The following is a 19,705-nucleotide window of genomic DNA, read 5'->3' on the forward strand; positions in this document are numbered from 1 at the left end:
GTTTTGTGTGCCAAAGGTGAGATTACTTCCATTGAACCCGGCGCTTCTTAAGATTTCCCATCGAATGAGCTCATCAAGTTAGAGATAGATGTATTAAGCAATCTTGCAGTGTCCTTGTCAAATAAAGTGCAAGTTGTAGTAGCTTTATGGTCACTGATTTGGAGTCGAATACAACACCTACCATATCTTCATGTTAGCGAAGAGTAAATATAGTATAATAGTTATTTCCGAACTATGAACATACCTGAGCACTGTTTATCTTTATCTGTATGTCCTATAGTGTGTCCTTTAGAGAAACTCAGTAATAATCTGGGTAAATATCCAAAGCTCCTTTAACCCTCTTTATGTTTAATTTGTATGAAAAATAATTTCACTTTCATTGCTCGTTGGCGGTATTTTTGTAGATTCCACAACCTTGAAATTGTTGAATCCATAAATAGATTGCTCTTTGATATGAAAGATAGCATGAATTATTTGGCCCTATGAACAATGAGGGGTGAATAGCTCCCATGCGACGTCGTTGGTGTGAACTGTCTCTCATGTGACGTCGTTGGCTGTAATAGCTTGCATGCGACATCTTCATTGGAAAAAATAGCTCCCATGCAACACACCATTTACGCGGCTAGTTGGCTGTCCGTTAGGCTGAGATTTGGTTAGGACACTGGGGGTTATGTGCTCTGACTGGTGGGGTCCACCTATGGCCACCTAGTCAAGAGTCAACCGTCCACGACTCGACCGGTGACTGTGTGACCGTGCTCGACTCGCCCGTGCTGGACTGGGCGCGCGGCGCCGCCGTAAGCATCTTCTGCGGCAGTGGTTTCTTCTCCGCGGTGGTGGAGCGCATTTCTCGGCAGCGGCAAAGCAATTGCGAGGTGAGCCCGAAACCCTAGTCCCACTCCCCAGAATTTTGGGGGATCTGTGGCCTCATGCCGCCCTCTGTTTCTTGGCGATTTAGAATCGGGCTCCATTGGATCCGGGGGTTGTTTCTTCTCCGCGGCCCGGTGGTGGAGCGCCTATCCCTGCAGCGGCTATTGCGAGTGAGTATTTTCCAAACACTACTCCCATTCCACTGAATTTTGAATAAATCTGTGGCCTCATGCTGCCCCTGTTGCTTGATTGGATAGGAGATGGAGCGAGGGCTAGATGAGATGGAGCGAGGAGACGGGCTGCCCCGAGGAGACAGTGCTTCAAATCGGTAATGCCACCCTCTTTTCTTGGCGATTTAGAATCGAACTCGATTTGGTAGTGACTGCCGCCACTGCCTGCCATTGACAAAACAGGGGAGGTTCAGGTTCTGCCACCACATTCGCAATTATAGTGGAATTTTTTCCCTGTAAAGCCAAGCTTAGTGATGGCAGTGTCCAAGACATTGATAGAGATACCACCGTGAGGTTGGATGTCGATTTTGCAGATGTTGATCCCCAGGAATTGGAGATCATGAAGGAGAAGGCCGTGGGCAATTTGGTGGAGAGAATTGGGGAGAGTATTGTTTGGGGTCCAGAACAAGAGGTATCTCTGCAACGTTTCGATAACTATAATGGTGAATATGTGAGAATTGAAGATGGAGAATCCATGGTTGCTGAAATTGATCAGCAAGGAGGATGGGCAAGCAAACAAATAACATTTTATGCAGAGCTAATTGATCTGCAAACTCATTCCAGAGTTGGTTATGTACCATCAAAGATGGCTGCACAGATGGAAGATGATGAGTGGGTTTCACAAAAGAAGATGTTGGCATTGTTGACTGAACCGACTATAGTAGCTGAAGATATTGGGATTGATGCAGATGGAGAGGAGGGAACCCATGGTGCTAGGAAGATTGTTGTTGACTGGAATGTAGTAGAGTTGAATGAAAAAACAGATTTGGTCATTACACCAATATCTGACATTGATATGGCCGAAATGTTTGGCATTCAAGTTGATGACAAAGATAAGGAGAAGGATGACAGTTCTTTGCCAGCTGAAGGTAACACAGGCCCTAGAAATGCAAATGAGGATGAAGAACACCTGATGAGAGAGGCTGCAGATGATGTGGATGATGCAGATGATAATGAGCTGGTTTGTTTGTATGACAAAGAGAACCCAGTTATTGAGGTGGGAAAGTTGTGGCCAAGCATGAAGGAGTTTAGGATGTCTTTCAGGACCTATGCAGTGAAAAAAGAGTTTGATGCCAAGACTATGTGGACTGATCGAAAGAAATTTTATGCTCGGTGCAAAGGTTATGATGGTGGTGGCAATCCTTGCAAATGGTACTTGTCTGCCAGACTACAACCTGATGGAAGTACAGTAAGGGTAAATCAAATACCACACCAGCATACATGTATGACCACTTCACAGAGAGTTTCAAAGATGACATCACAACTTTGGGTTACAGAGAAGATTACTCCTATTTTAGCCAAGACTCCAAACACTACTGCAAAGAGGCTTAAAGTTGACTTGGAGAAGTTGTACCCCATCCAGCTGCAATATACCACAGTGTGGAAAGCAAAACAAAGGGCCATGAAATCATTGTATGGTGACTGGGCAAATACATTTAGGATGTTGTATAGTTTTAAAGCAGAGGTGGAGAAGAGGTCACCTGGGAGTGTGGTGGAGATAGATACAGAGGTAACAGAGGATGGCAAGGTTTTATTCAGCAAGTTTTTATGTGTTTGAAGCCTTGCATAGATGGATTCAAAGCAGGTTGTCGTCCATATTTGAGCATAGACTCATCTTTTTTGACTGGAAAGTAGAATGGTTAGTTGGCTGCATGCAATGCTCTAGATGGACACAACTGGATGTTCCCAATTGCAATAGGAATGTTTCAATCAGAGACAGAGGCATCATGGATATGGTTCATGATGCAACTAAAAAGATGCATAGGGCCAGTTTCTCCTTTGGCCATCCACACAGATGCATGTAAAGGGTTGGAAAATGCAGTAAAAAGTGTTTTCCCCCATGCTGAGCAGAGGGAGTGCTTTGGACATATGTGGATGAATCTGATAAAAAAATTCAGAGGAGATGAATTTGGGCGCATGTGGCCAGCAGCAAGATCCTACACCAGACAGACACATTCCTATCACCTTGGTAAGATATTGGCATCATGTAGTGATAATGAATTTGCTTCATGGTTGAACACCCACCATTCTCTGTTGTGGTATAGATCATGTTTTAATACTGCCATAAAATGTGATCATATAAATAACAACTTGGCAGAAAGTTTTAACAACAAAGTGAAGCATTTGAAAGACTTGCCTGTGCATGACATGGTGGACCAAATAAGAATCATGATCATGCGTTTGTGGGAGTTGGGAGGAAAAATTGCTAATATTTTGGAAGGGGACAAGCTTCCAGCAGTGGTACAACAGGTGGTCAACAGGAGTAGAAATCTTTCACATCTATCTGTTGAGAAATCTTCCTTGTGGGGTGCTGAAGTTAGAGATACAAAGAGTGGCAAGAGGCATGTGGTAAATACCGAGTTGCATGAGTGCACTTGCCAAGAGTGGCAACACACTGGAAAACCATGTGAGCATTCCATACTTTTTTTGGCATCTAAACCCAGGTTAAATATGCACCCATATTTGCATGAGTATTATTCAGTACAAAAATTCAAAGCTGCATATGCAAGTCCAATTCCTGCACTGACTGACCAATCTCAGTGGCCTGAGGTGGAAATAGAATTTACCTTGTGTCCCCCTATCACTAGAAGAAAGGCTGGGAGGCCTAAACATAGCAGATTCAAAGCTTGGTTTGAGAAAGGTGGTTGTAGTAAGAAGGGGAAAAAGGAAAAGGAAAAGAATGATAAGCCCAAAAGGGCTCAAAAAGGTAACAAAAATAGGTGCAAGTTGTGTGAGGTACTTGGGCACAGAATTGGTTCATCCAAGTGCATCTACACTCCTCAGAGGCCAAAGTATGTTTATGTTACTGTTTTTGCAAGTTTTTGATTTTGCTACTTGTTCTAGTATCTAACCAAGTCAAATGCTTTATTTTTTAGGAGGAAGCGTGCAGAAAAAGCCCCACCGCTTGTTGTTGAACAATGCTGGCCAGTGAAAAAAGCAAGACTCGGTGGCTATAGAAGGAAGAGCACTAAGCAGATAATGTTTGGTGACAAAGATATGGAGCTAACTGAAACTGTTACTGCTGAACATGAGCTAAGTGTTTGTGTTTTGGACGATGTGATGCATACTGAATCTGTTTTGCAGACGCTAGGGCAATCTGAAACTGTTGCAGATGAAGCAACTGTTGTGCTGCCATTCGAATCTGCTTTGACAACTGTATTGCCATGTTTGGAGGTTGTGCTGCCAAGTGTTGAGTTGCAAACTGAAGTAGTTGAACAATGTGTGCCATCTACTCAATCTGCAGAAGTGCAAACTGAAGAAGTGAGACATGGTCAGGTGCAAAAGTTGAGGGGGCCTAGTGGAGTTTGCAAGGGGCCAAAAAGCAAGAGCATCAGCATCAACAAACTATGCGCCGTGGAACCAAACGGTGGAAAAAAGCAGAAGAAATCGAGTGGTAGAGAGAAGCAAAAGAAATAGAGTCGAAAACATTCAAATTTGATGTGAAAACTTAAGTTTGTTGTCATTTGATGTGAAAACTTATGTTCTTTCATGTGATAACTTATGTGCTATGATGTTGATTTGACTTGAAATAAAATTCAAATTTGAACCGATATTCAAATTTGAACCTATCTTCAATATTTTTTGAGTTCATTTGTTTGTTCTGTGATGTTGCATCGTTTTATGTACTACTATGCACTTTAGTTCATAAATCCAACCCTTTTTGTGAATTCCAACTCATAGTCACGGACAATGTTGTCCAAACAGGCTCCAAAGTAAGGGAAAACGGCCCCATTTCTAAGCAAGTTTTTTTCGACCTTCTCAAAATCACCCAAAAAAGATTTTCTTAGCTTATATTATACCTATATAGGATCAATACGAAGTCTCACATTTTTTTGAATAAGTATTCATATTATTTAATTTATTTTTGAAAAAACACCCTTTAATACAAAGTTAGCAATAAAACAAGTTTAAAAATTTTAAATGCAAAAATAACTTCAGATCCTCCTTAGTCACTCTAAAATGAAGCTAAGGTGATGTTTTTGATTTTTTTGCATTTTCAAAACCTCAAACCCTCTTCTCACTCCTGTGAACTCCATGCAACCTCAGTCGAGATAGTCCAATTTGTGAAGGTTTTTTCAAGCAAAGATCATTAGATCAAGTTTATCATTTTATATCATAACTATGTAACATAAAAAGGCTATATGCGCAGGTTTTTCATTTTTTAGATTTTTTTTGAATTAGTTATACACATTTGAATGTTCGGTCAAACCTTTCAAAACCCCGTTGACTGCCTCCAAACCCCATGTAACCCTAGCGCCAAACGTCCACCGTCGATCTAACCCTAACGCCAAACTGCGGCCGTCGGATAGGCCTTCTAGAAGGATTCCGTGGGGGTGATCCGTGGGCTCCAATCTGATTAGCCACCATTTTTTCTCTCTGACGAACAGATAACGTTGAGCGGGGGATCATCTAAGTGACCGTTGGGCCGAGCGGATCGGGCCCGGCAGAGCCTGGCGTGCGTGCGAACGGCCGTCGAGAGGGGGATGGGCTGCATGCGAGAGGGTCAATGACATGTGGGCCATCCCTGTCCCATGCATGCCATGCAACGTCGCAGCCTAGCTATTCTTTGCTCGTGAACACCTAGCCCACCATTGCATGCACGCATCGACGCAGTAAAGCACGGCAGGGGCGCAGCGTATAGGTACGTTGCATCTAAGCTATTTTAACAAATGCATGTTTGAACGAGACGGACGCGTCGGTGGTGCGGATGAACGGGCCTGTTTCCCACGCGACGTCACCGCCGATGCAAGTGCACGAAACGATGCAACTCGCCTGTGCTGCCCATGCCTCTTTGGATGCTCTGGCCGCCGTTTTTTGAATTAATGCCTGCAATTACTTATGCCAGTGCGAACGGAGAAGAGAAAACGATCCAGAAGGCACCGTGTACACATTGACCACAGCTGCAACGCGGCTATAAAAGGGCACCATTTCCTCATCCTCTCACACTCATCTCTCAAGCCTCCTCCCCTTCTTCTTTTCGAGCCAAATCCACCACTCGAGCCACCATGCAGTTCAATGGCCCTACCTACCGTCGCCCTCGCACCGTGCCGGAGAGGCAGTACCCGGCCGGAGTCATCGTCGAGAATAGCCTGAGGGTGTGGGCCATCTCTAGGTGGAGGGGCCCTAGAGAGTTGGCTCGCTTCTTCCTCCAAGCCGGCTACCGCCACCTCCCTCCGGGCACTCCGCCCATGTTCCACCTCCACGAGCAGTACGATGGCAACGCCAACGGCCTCGTCATCGGCCTCCACGTCACCTTCACCAACCCCTACGACGCTCACCACCTCCTCGGCCAGGTGTTCTGGTGTGGATGCGAGTTTATCGCGTTCACGACCTACAACATCTTCACCAACTTCCACCACATCTTCCCTCACCCCAACGGCATGCACAGCCTCCCCTACCAGATGCCGGAGAACGACGAGTGAGGGGCCCAAGGAGGAGGGGCCAAGGAGTGGCAAGGTGGAGGGGCCAAGGAGTTGTTCAAGTGCGAGTCTTCTATCTATCTAGTTTGTGTTTGTGTTTGTGTTGGTTCGGGTGTGTGTGCCCGTGTCTTCTATATATCTAGTTTTAATTATTTTACTTTCATGTTTTATGAACTATATGTAGTGGGGGGATGCCCCTCTATATGTTCTATCTATCTATGCTACTAGGGTACCCGATGCCCCTCTATCTATCTATATGTTTTTTTGGTCCTAAAGTTTCTCCATTGCATTTTATTTATGTGGCCATGTGTACTAAAAAATGCACTAAAACATGATCCAATCATAGAAGTTGTTGTTAGCACGTGTCTAGTTAATTATCTTCCTTTTATGTTTTATGCACTATATGCAATAAAAATGGCGCTTCGTTGAAATAAATTAGAACCAAACAAATGCAACTTTTTTGGTTCACAAAGACTACAAGTTAGACTGCTAACTAGAACCAACCTTTTGTTTTAGCCGAAACAACACGGGACCCTACAATCGGACACGATAGCTTATGCATAAAAATAGCTCAAATAATTATCAGATGAGTTATCTAAAAAAAGGTGAAGGCAGGAAACTTAAAATTTGTAAAATAACCTAAAGCCGAAAAGATATATTGATGTCAATGACCGTGTGCACTTTTTTTGCACTAGCTACACTTCTTTTATCAACGGGCCTGGGTATGTTCTATTCGGCCCGGGCCCTACGTAACTTCTATATGGGCCTGGCCTTTTCGGGCAACTGTGGGACGATTTTTTTTTCTTTTTCTCCCTCTACCACTGAAACTGAAACTGATGACTAACTGAAGAACTGAAAAAACAAAACAGAGTGAAGAAGACATGCCGAATTCATACAGCGCAACACTTTTATTCAAATGTACATATCATTACGATTACAAATGATGCCCAATCTATTCACTTACGACTAATTATCATCACATAAACAAATGCGAGACCAATTACACAAACATAAAAAAGTGCGGCCATCAGCCCCATCAAATTGCCCTGCTTCTGCAATTCGATGAGTTTCTTCATCTGCTTGTTCAGCTTCTTCAGCTCTGCCGTCACTTCTTCAGCACCAATGGAAGGGCGGGCGCCCCCGATGGAATTGCCAGATCTAGGGGCCCCGGATCCAGATGCGCCCGATCCAAACTTGCCCAACTTCTCCGCCTCCAACGGTAAATCGAGCTCCCCTGATGCACCCTCCAGTTGAATCCACTCTATGTACTCATCTAGCCACTCAAAAATGGGTGCATTGCTTCAATTTCTGAAATCGGAAAGATGAACCCTAAATCCCAAATCCGATGGGGAAAAATGGGCTAATATGAAATTGGGAGACAAAAACCAAAATTGGCATATTGAGAAGTAAAATCTCACCTTTCCCTGCTCTGGTTTGCTCCTCGCATTTCACGAATTCCCGCCCAAGGTTGCCATTCTTGTCGGTCGTTGTGACTAGCCGCTTCAGGGGTGCGATACGTGGGCATGCAGGGCATCTTGTCATGGGCACTGCGCCATAGCGCGGCCATGAGCAGCGGGAGGCTGAAGCGGAGCTCGACATTGCTAGGTCGTGGCCCGGAACGGCGTTGCTGCGCGTCGTCGCCGGAGAAAAAGAACAACAATGGTCGGGGAGGGGGAGGGGGGAGGATGGGCTCGGGTGCTGCATGGCTCGGGGCACAGCTCGGTGTCCTCTTGTACCAATGCTGACCTGGATAAGTTAGTGGGTCCCACGCTGTGGGTCCCGCTCACCTGACCAATGCTGAGTTGGATAAGTTAGTGGGTCCCATGCTGTGGGTCCCGATCACCTGATTCGAGTTTTAAACATGTGTCTTTGGATTAGGCAGTAGTGTCGCATGGGAGCTATTTTTTCCAATGAAGATGTCGCATGAGAGCGATTACAACCAACTACGTCGCATGAGAGACAATTCACACCAACGACGTCGCATGGGAGCTATTCACCCGAACAATGAGATATACTCCCTCCGTTCCAAAATAGATGACCCAACTTTGTACTAACTCCAGTACAAATTTGGGTCATCTATTTTGGAACGGAGGGAGTACTTGGTAATTGTTGTTGGAAAGATAGAACATGTTGAATATAGCTATTATAGGTCAAATAAAAATAAGTGATTATAACTTAATTATAGTATACATGAAAACATGTTGTTCTTTTTTTAGGGAAAAACAGGTTGTTCTTCAAGCTGTCAAGACTTCTTGAGATGGAAATATCTAAACACACATGGAGTGCTGATATTACCTCAACTTGATGGTGTTGCTATTATGTTGGGCGTCTGAGCGTCGCTGGTGCATATTAGATGCTTCAGTCTTCAATCCATGGCGGGTGCATATTGTACGCTTTACCTTCAATCCGCCGGCGTGACAGACACGTATTGAATGCTTGCTGCTATAGTGCTATACGGTAGGAGGATGGCTGGCCATGGTGGTGTGTGTTTATGCTACTTGGGGGCTGGCCCTCGCTTGCTAGCCATCGCAGCATATTGTTTTGTCGTTTATGCTACTTGGGTGCTGGCCGTCGCTGGCTGGCCATCGCAGCGTATTGTTTTGTCGCCGATGGGTCTGATGTGCATATGTGGTTTGATGTTGTCTACTGTCCTCTCTTTATATCAGTCGTTTTCGTATGGACATATGATGCTTGTACGTGTTCTTTTTTTGGATAGAATGCTTGTACATGTTGTAGTCCAATTGAAGTTGTGTCTTTGCTAGAAATCAATCATGGCATGAAAATCAATTAGGCAATGCATGAATATGTGTCCGTGTGTTTTTCTTTTGTATATGAGGCATGTACACGTGACCAAAGCCGACCGACTGGATATGCATGTGTTACGTTATGTTCACGTATTCATACGTGTCATGGTTGGTTTATGTACCAACCGTAGTTATATGTAACCTTATAACGTGACACCATAAAAGTTCAATACTACTGATACACATATTTTATGATGTTACGTAAAATCCTTTAAATCTTAGCCGTTACTATTCTAATCTAACGGCATAAAAAATATTAGCACATGTGGACAAACGTGATGGCTTATTTGACTCTTGTTTTAACTATATAATAAATTAGTTGAAAATTCAAATCTGTGTCCTTGGTTGCATGCTTCATTAGGTCCCATGCAAGAAATGAGAATGAATGTCAAACACCCTGCCAACGTCACTTGGCCGCAAACATTGAGATATATACCTAGTTTTTTAATTCTAGTAAATCCAAAGCTCATCTCAAATTCATGAAGCTTGGCACGCTGTCATGGAGTGGCATCAACATGCCGTGGTAAAATTTTTGTCCCATTTGGGGCAGGTTTGGGAATATGCTTCTCATAAAGCAGAGCTTCTCACAACAAGCCCGATATAGGGAACGTTTCACCTTTCTAGACGAAACGATATGTATTGCCTCTTCTCGATTTCAATTTTTTTCCTAGTGTCAACATAGAACAACAGGGGTGTTGTGTCAATTTTTGGGATTTTTGGGGGTTCTTCTTAGACATTTTTATACATTAAGTGAGCTTTCTATGCATTCATGTGCATAATTCAAATGTGAACTACAAACACATGCTCTAATGCATATAAATTGGTTGAAAATTCAAATGTGTGTCATTGGTTGCATGCTTAGGTCCCATGTAAGAAATGGGAATGAATGTCAAACACCCTGCCACCGTCACTCGGCCACAAACATTGAGGTACCTGGTTTTTAAATTCTAGTAAATGCAAAACTCATTTGAAATTAATGAAACTTGGCATGCCATCATGGAGCGGCATCAACATGATGTGGTAAATTTTTTGTCCCATTTGGGGCAGGTTTGGGGATATACTTCTCACAAACCAGAGCTTCTCACAACAAGCCTGATGGTTTCGGTAGGGAACGTCCAACCTTTTGGGACAAAACGATATCCATTGCCTCTTATTACTTAAAAAAATCTTGTGTCAACATAGAACAACATGAGTGTTGTGTCAATTTTTGGGATATTTCGGGGTTCGTTTGGACATTTTTATGCATTAATTGAGTTTTCCATGTATTTATGTGCATAATTCAAATGTGAACTACATGCGCACATGCTCTAATGCATATAAATTTGTTGAAAATTCAAATATGTGTCCTTGATTGCATGCTTAGGTCCCATGCAAGAAATGGGAATGAATGTAAAACACCCTGCCACCATCACTCGGCTGCAAACATTGAGATACCTGGTTTTTAAATTCTAGTAAATGCAAAATTCGTCTGAAATTCATGAAACTTGGCATGCCATCATGGAGCGGCATCAACATGTCGTGGTAAATTTTTTTGTCCCATTTGGGGCAGGTTTGGGGATATGCTTCTCACAAACCACAACTTCTCACAATAAGCCTGATGGTTTCGGTAGGCAACGTCCCACCTTTGGGGACATAATGATATCCATTGCCTCTTATTGCTTTGAAAAAATTTCTCGTGTCAACATAGAACACAGGAGTGTTGTGTCAATTTTTGGGATTTTTCGGGGTTCGTTTGGACATTTTTATGCATTAGTTGAGTTTTTCAATGCATTTATGTGCATAACTAAAATTTGAACTACATGCGCACATGCTCTTATGCATATAAATTGGTTGAAAATTCAAATATGTGTCCTTGGTTGCATGCTTAGGTCCCATGCAAGAAATGGGGACGAATGTCAAACACCCTGTCATCGTCACTCGGCCGCAAACATTGAGATACCTGGTTTTTAAATTCTAGTAAATGCAAAACTCATCTGAAATTCATGAAACTTGGCATGCCATCATGGAGCGGCATCAACATGCCATGGTAAATTTTTTGTCCCATTTGGGGCAGGTTTGGGGATATGCTGCTCACAAACCAGAGCTTCTCACAACAAGCCTCATGGTTTCAGTAGGGAACGTCCAACCTTTTGGGACAAAACGATATCCATTGCCTCTTATTGCTTTAAAAAAATCTCGTGTCAACATAGAACAACAGGAGTGTTGTGTCAATTTTTGGGATTTTTCAGGGTTCGTTTGGACATTTTTATGCATTAATTGAGTTTTCAATGTATTATGTGCATAATTCAAATGTGAACTACATGCACACATGCTCTAATGCATATAAATTGGTTGAAAATTAAAATATGTGTCCTTGGTTGCATGCTTAGGTCCCATGCAAGAAATGGGAATGAATGTAAAACACCCTGCCACCTTCACTCGGCTGCAAACATTGAGATACCTGGTTTTAAAATTCTAGTAAATGCAAAACTCATCTGAAATTCATGAACTTGGCATGCCATCATGGAGCGGCATCAACATGCCGTGGTAAATTTCTTGTCCCATTTGGGGCAGGTTTGGGGATATGCTTCTCACAAACCAAAGCTTCTCACAACAAGCCTGATGGTTTTGGTAGGGAACGTCCCACCTTTGGGGATAGAACAATATCCATTGCCTCTTATTGCTTTGAAAAAAATTCTCGTGTCAACATAGAAGACAGGAGTGTTGTGTCAATTTTTGGGTTTTTTCGGGGTTCGTTTGGACATTTTTATGCATTAATTGAGTTTCTCAATGCATTTATGTGCATAATTCAAATTTGAACTACATGCGCACATGCTCTAATGCATATAAATTGGTTGAAAATTCAAATATGTGTCCTTGGTTGCATGCTTAGGTCCCATGCAAGGAATGGGAATAAATGTCAAACACCCTGCCACAGTCACACGACCGCAAACATTGAGATACCTGGTTTTTAAATTCTAGTAAATCCAAAACTCATCTGAAATTCATGAAACTTGGCATGCTATCATGGAGCGGCATCAACATGTCATGGTAAATTTTTGGTCCCATTTGGGGCACGTTTGGGTATATGCTTCTCACAAACCAGAGCTTCTCACAACAAGCATGATGGTTTCGGTAGGGAACGTCCCATGTTTGGGATGAAACGATATCCATTGCCTCTTATTGCTTTCAAAAAATTTCTCATGTCAACATAGAAAACCAGGAGTGTTGTATCAATTTTTGGGATTTTTCGGGGTTCATTTGGACATTTTAATGCATTAATTGAGTTTCTCAATGCATTTATGTGCGTAATTCAAATTTTAACCGTGCACGTGATGCCACATGTCTTGGTTTTAATGGCTATAGGTTTTAATGGCTCTTGATTGCAAATGTTTTAGAAAGAACACCTGTATGCAAAGTGAGAGTAGGATTTGTGCATCTCTTCAACGCAAACGGTTGTTTTGGATGACCCGTTGCAACCACTTACAAACAATTTGGTAAGATTTGCATCTCTCATGTTGGGTATGTTGCCATTTGTCAAACTGGAAAGATTGACATTTGTTGATCTAGTAACATTGCCATTTGTCAACCTTGTAACACTGCAATTTGTCAAAATATGAAGCTAAAAATCACTAGCAGTATCTAATCTTTGCAACTAAAATTCAGTAATTAAGCATAGATGGAGGCGAGGAGGCGTGTTCAGCCGGGCATGCAGCAGGCGATGTAGTACTATTTGATTTGACAGCGGGAGGCGTAGTTCCTGATACGGCTTTAATGCAGACGAGGGAGAGGTTAGCGGTTCTCAAAATGTTGAACGGCCAATGATGCATCCTCCTTCAATTAGCGTCATGAATGCATGAGGGAAGTAATGGGAGGAGGACAGGGAAAAGAGATAGTACGATGTGAATGCAACGCAGTTTGCACTCATATAAAGGCGCCCTCCATTCTAATGCATCTACCACATCGTACGCACCTAAGCATTTGCCTAAGCACCAACACTAAGCACAAAAGTGCTCACTCCAGACCCATGGCAGCGATGCACGCGAGCGGCCAGCGGTGTGCCAAATGGTCCACGATGTCGGCCTGCGGCATGGCACCGAGGATCGTCTCCAAATGGTGTTGGCGACCGGTTGGTGGATGGCCGCCGTCGACGCCGGCTACGATTCTTAGTTGGACTAGATGATCGTTGCCACCACCAACAAGTTCACCATCATCAAGAAGCTCACGAACGACATCGCAGTACTCCTCCAGCCCGTGCGCCCGGGCTCCTCATTGCCTGCCACCCTAATCGGCCTCCATGGTCGGAACCTCTTTCAAGCACTAGTGGCCCTACAACAGGCCGCCGGCGCCACAAAGAATGTCCACCTGGAGGTCGCGCTCGCCGTGAGGCGCCTCGCCCTGCAAGAATTCGTCGACCTACACATCCATGTGTACGAGCAAATCGTGTACATAGGTATCTACAAGGCCAGTGAGGGTGCTACGATGTTGGCCTTCTTCAACCAGCTGGAAGCCTTGGGATGCCTTTGCTAAGAAGCACGTTGACCTCGCCACAAAAGCCGTCACTCCTTAGCCGCCGGTCGGTGGCCCAGCGCACTGAGTTTAGGAGGAGGAGGTCATACGTTGATGGATGCATCTTTCTTCTTGCCTCCTTAATTCTTATTGTGATATTGCATTCTCGTTCCAGTCAATACAGACATGTGTGATACAGTTGCTTAATTATATGCATCACTATAACTAGTCAATTTATAAGTTGTCATGCCAGTGTTTGGGGCCGGCGCACGACACAATGAGCACACCCACAACGACACATACAGAGAGGACATCCAGCGGTTCCAATGGCGATTTGTCAAAATATGCAGCTAAAAATCACTAGCACTATCTAATTTTTGCAACTAATATTCAGTAATCAAGCACAGATTTCATTCATAGATTAAGCAGTCGTGCTTAATTTATACAAACAGTTCAACCGTTAGGCGCCGCGGCGCGCTCTGCTCGTGTCCGTCGGCGCGCTCGGGTTGTGGACAACTTTTCCTTGCGTGTTCAACTGCTATATGCATATATATGGTTGCTCACCGTTGAGGCAACCGCGCAACTTTCTGCTCGTGTCCCTCCGTGCGCGCTCTGCCAGCGGTTGGGCCGCGCATGTTGCCATGCAATGCCGTTACGTGCGACACGATGGAGTTACGCGCTGCGAATTAGAACTGCCATCCGGCCTCCCCTTTAATTCTCGCAGCCATTATAACCCTAGTCTCTTCAACCTTCTGATCGCGCCCCACAACACAACAAGCACACCCACGATGACACATAGAGAGGGGATGTCTATCTGCGCTCCAATGGAGTTTGGCGAGCATAAAGTGGAGACCCACGCGAGGGAGATGGATCTCTCGGTGGTGTACACCATCGACCCGGTGGTGGTGGACAACTACATCAACACCGTTGAGCAGTTGCTTGCTGGAGACAAGTACAAGGTGGTCGACATCAACGTCCAGTACACCGCCGGTAGTCCCGGCATAGATCAGAAGGTTGTCGTTGCCCAGTTGTGTGTGTGCAATCATGTCCTCATCTACCACTACTGCATGGCCAGAGACCTTGAGACCGTTTCAACAGGTTTGTCAACAACATCGACTACAAGTTTGCCATGGTGGAAACCATCGAGGATGTAAAAGTGCTCAGTATTACGGGCTTGGACTGTGAGAACCTTTTCGAAATCCATGACCACTATAGGGTCTGGGGCAGCACGAAGGACTCCCTGGTCGAACTCGCCTCGGCCATCATTGACCCCTACTACGAAAAGATGAAGCAGGATGCCCAGACAACAAATCTCGTACCCTGGCACATGGCCTGGATGCGGCGATTGGATGAACCTCGCCTCAGGTTCGCAGCCAAGAGCGTGTACACATGCTACGAGATGCACAGGCGGATCGTTGACATGAGGAAGTGCCTCGTTACCCAAAACGACCAGCCCGAATCGAGCCACAAGCAGAGCAAGCGTCACAAGAAGTAGATGATGATCAGATGATCATTTATGCTAGTTAATCATGCATGTAATATATAGTTTACTTTATTGGTGTGTGGAAGTGCCATGTGTGTAGTAGCCACCTATGAAATTATCCATGTAATAGTTTACTTTGGTGTGTGCAAATGCCATGGTTGTAGTAGCCACCTATGTAATTGGATGTTTAATTTGGTTAATCATGCATGTAATATATATGGTGTTGTTCTGTATGCAATCCCATGGCACAACACACACGTCTTATTAGCAGCAATCGTCTGTGTTATTATTAGTCTTCGCACACATTTATGATTACAGACCTGTTTGCCGCGTATCACACACATCTTGTTATATTGAACCGTTTATGTTCTCTTGTCTCAACACAAATAGTTCATCCGTGTGAACCGCATGCTGTATATCGCCCATACCTTGCTTTGGCTGACCGTTTCTTTTGTGTTGCTTAATCACAAATAGTTCATCCTAGTGAACCGTATGTTGTTTATTGCACACACACCTTCATCTGGCTGCCTATTTTTTTTGTTGCTCCTCAACGAAAATGGTTAATTGCACTGAACCGTATGCCCTACATCACACACGGAACTAAAATCTAAACCATGTTTGATGCATCCGTCATCGCAAACATTTTGCACCTTTTTTGATGGATTTTTTACACCACCATTTGCGATTAATGCATCGCACACAGTTTCGTCAAAGGGTCTCTGATCGTAGTGTTGTGTTAGCAACATCCTGCAGTAGTGGGAGGTCGACGGTGGAGATGAACAGTAGCCCGTGGAGTCCCATTTTGTAGTATGCCGCACCCCTCCCGATGAACAGGACCCCCGTTTCGACCATAGCGCTCCAACACAAGTCTATTTCCTCCATTTTGCGGTACGGCACAGCCCTCCCGATCAACAGGACCACGTTTCGACCGTAGGAACTCAAACACAAGTCCATTTCCTCCATTTTACGGCACGCCAGACCCCTGCCGATGTATAGGATCCCGTTTTAACCCTAGGCGGTCGAACACAAGGTTGTTTCCTCCGTTCTACGGTATGGCGGGCCTCGTTTCGATCAGTTGTTCCGTCCAAGCCGGTTGCCTCCCGATGAACACGACGATGCAGTTTCTCCATTCCGACCCAGCCGGTTGGCTGCCGATGAATAGGATGTCATCGCTGCCTCTCCATGTACACGAGCCCTGGCCGTATGTATGCGCGAGTAGGCATTCGAGACCCCGCCCATATGTACGTACGTGGCCGTATTTACTTTCTTGCACCCTGGCTGTACGTACATGCACATGCTACATGTGTGCCTCTACTATGACACGTGTGCGCCTCTACTACGACACGTGCCCTTCCTTACTCGGCCACGGTTCATAGCTGCAGCCTGCAGACAGACCAATTGAGCAGTATGTACATACACATTTGCGACCAGAATGATAAAGCTATGTACGCTTTGACCAGGTGGGTCTCCATTGTCAGGCACTTCCTTGCGTGTGAAGATGTAGCTAGTGGGTCCCACCAGTTAGGGGGGAAACATATTTTTGCGAAATACGATGGCTCGTCTGGTGGGTCCCCGCTGTCAGGTGGAGGAATAATTATTTTACGCGTAATAAGGTTGCACTTCCTTGCTGCCAGCCTCTCCATGTACAGTACTCTTCTGATGGAAGTCGTTTCTTGACCACATTGACCATGCTGCACCGAGAGCACCAAGGCGGTGGACGAAGGCGAGGCCTAGGAAGGGGACAACACGGAGTCGGGGAAGACACCGCAATGGATGCCCACGCGGAGAGGAGTACGAGGCTTGATGGGCTCTGCTGCGGTGTAAGGCTGGTGTCGCCACAGAATAACATGTTTTGTGGGTGAGTAGAGGGATGGCCTTTCTAGAGGTTGGAGTAGGGTGTGGCGGTCAGGCATGTGTGGTAGTAGAGCCGGCCACCAGACGTAGGAGCAGGCGGCACGACCGGCGCTCGTTTGGGCGACTGGAGCAATGCTACCTCTTGAGCACTGCATTGGTTTTCCCTTGAAGAGGAAAGGGTGATGTAGCAAAGTAGCGTAAGTATTTCGCTCAGTTTTTGAGAACCAAGGTATCAATCCGGTAGGAGGCTCCACGCAAGTCCCTCGTACCTACACAAACAAACAAGAACCTCGCAACCAACGCGATAAAGGGGTTGTCAATCCCTTCACGGCGACTTGCGAAAGTAAGATCTAATCGAGATAATAATGTAAGATAAATATTTTTGGTATTTTTATGATATAGATTGAAAAGTAAAGATTGCAAAATAAAGTAGATTGGAAACTTATATGATAAAAGATAGACCCGGGGGCCATAGGTTTCACTAGTGGCTTCTAGCATAAGTATTACAATGGGTGAACAAATTACTGTCGAGCAATTGATAGAGAAGTGCATACTTATGAGAATATCTAGGCATGATCATGTATATAGGCATCACATCCGCGACAAGTAGACCGACTCCTGCCTGCATCTACTAATATTACTCCACACATCGACCGCTATCCAGCATGCATCTAGAGTATTAAGTTCATAAGAACTGAGTAACGCTTTAAGAAAGATGACATGATGTAGAGGGATAAACTCAAGCAATATGATATAAACCCCATCTTTTTATCCTCGATGGCAACAATACAATACGCGCCTTGCTGCCCCTGCTGTCACTAGGAAAGGACACCGCAAGATTGAACCCAAAGCTAAGCACTTCTCCCATTGCAAGAAAGATTAATCTATTAGGCCAAACCAAACTGATAATTCGAAGAGACTTGCAAAGATAACCAATCATACATAAAAGAATTCAGAGGAGATTCAAATATTTCTCATAGATAAACTTGATCATAAACCCACAATTCATCGAATCTCGACAAACACACTGCAAAAAGAGTTACATCGAATAGATCTCCAAGAAGATCGAGGAGAACTTTGTATTGAGATTCAAAGAGAGAGAAGAGGCCATATAGCTAACAACTATGGACCCGAAGGACTATGGTAAACTACTCACAACTCATCAGAGAGGCTATCGTGTTGATGTAGAAGCCCTCTGTGGTCGATTCCCTCTCCGGCGGAGCGCCGGCGAAGGCTCCAAGATGGGATCTCACGGGTACAAAAGGTTGCCGCGGTGGAAATAGGGTTTCATGGTGCTCCTGGATGTTTTTAGGGTATGCAAGTATATATAGGGGAAGGAAGTCGGTCATAGGAGCCATGAGGGGCCCACAAGGGTGGGGCGCGCCCACCCCCCTAGGGCGCGCCTTGCACCCACGTGGCCACCTCGGCTGCTTCTTGACGTCCACTCCAAGTCTTCTGGATTGCATTTGTTCCAAAAAGATCGGTCCCAAAGGTTTCATTATGTTTGGACTCCGTTTGATATTCCTTTTCTTTAAAACACTGAAATAGGCAAAAAAACAGCAATTCGGGCTGGGCCTCCGGTTAGTAGGTTATTCCCAAAAATGATATAAAAGTGTAAAGTAAAGCCCATAAACATCCAAAACAGGTAATATAATAGCATGGAACAATCAAAAATTATAGATACGTTGGAGACGTATCAAGCACCCCAAGCTTAATTCCTACTCGTCCTCGAGTAGGTAAATGATAAAAACAGAATTTTTGATGTGGAATGCTACATAGCATACTTCTCAATGTAATTTTCTTTATTGTGGCATGAATGTTCAGATCCAAATGATTCAAGATAAAATTTCATATTAACATAAAAATAGTAATACTTCAAGCATACTAACAAGTAATCATGTCTTCTCAAAATAGCATAGTCAAAGAAAGCTTATCCCTACAAAATCATATGGTTAGGCTATGCTTCATGTTCATCACACAAAATACTCCCATCGTACACAACGCCGGTTTCAGCCAAGCAATTGGTTCATACTTTTTAACGCGCTTCACCTTTTTCAACTCTCACTAAATACATGAGCGCAAGCCATGGATATAACACTATATGTGGAATAGGATGGTGGTTGTGAAGAAGACAAGAAGGGAGAAGATAGTCTCACATCAACTAGGCGTATCAACGGGCTATGGAGATGCCCATTAATAGATACCAATGTGAGTGAGTAGGGATTGCAATGCAACAGATGCACTAGAGTTATAAATGGATGAAAGCTCAACAAAAGAAAGTAAGTGGGTTTGCAACCAACTTGCTTGCTCACGAAGACCTAGGGCATTTTGAGGAAGCCCATCATTGGAATATACAAGCCAAGTTCTATAATGAGAAATTCCCACTAGTATATGAAAGTGACAACATAGGAGACTCTCTATCATGAAAATCATGGTGCTACTTTGAAGCACAAGTGTGGAAAAAGGATAGTAACATTGTCCCATCTCTCTTTTCTCTCTTTTCTTTGGTGGGCTTCTTTGGCCTCTTTTTTTATTGGGGCTTGTTTGGCCTCTTTTATT

The 19,705-nt window shown here is 44.3% G+C and overlaps 1 long non-coding RNA gene across 1 annotated transcript; it reads left to right on the forward strand.

The window, feature by feature from the left end:
• The first annotated feature begins 947 nt into the window (after nt 1–947).
• On the forward strand, nt 948–1,344 carry LOC119336597. The gene is made up of 3 exons (XR_005162654.1): nt 948–1,037; nt 1,125–1,195; nt 1,281–1,344. It is a non-coding gene; the product is annotated as an uncharacterized LOC119336597 (long non-coding RNA).
• The last annotated feature ends 18,361 nt before the right edge of the window (nt 1,345–19,705 follow it).

This window comes from Triticum dicoccoides, chromosome 7B (assembly GCF_002162155.2).
Source record: "Triticum dicoccoides isolate Atlit2015 ecotype Zavitan chromosome 7B, WEW_v2.0, whole genome shotgun sequence".
NCBI classification, from domain to species: Eukaryota; Viridiplantae; Streptophyta; class Magnoliopsida; order Poales; family Poaceae; genus Triticum; species Triticum dicoccoides.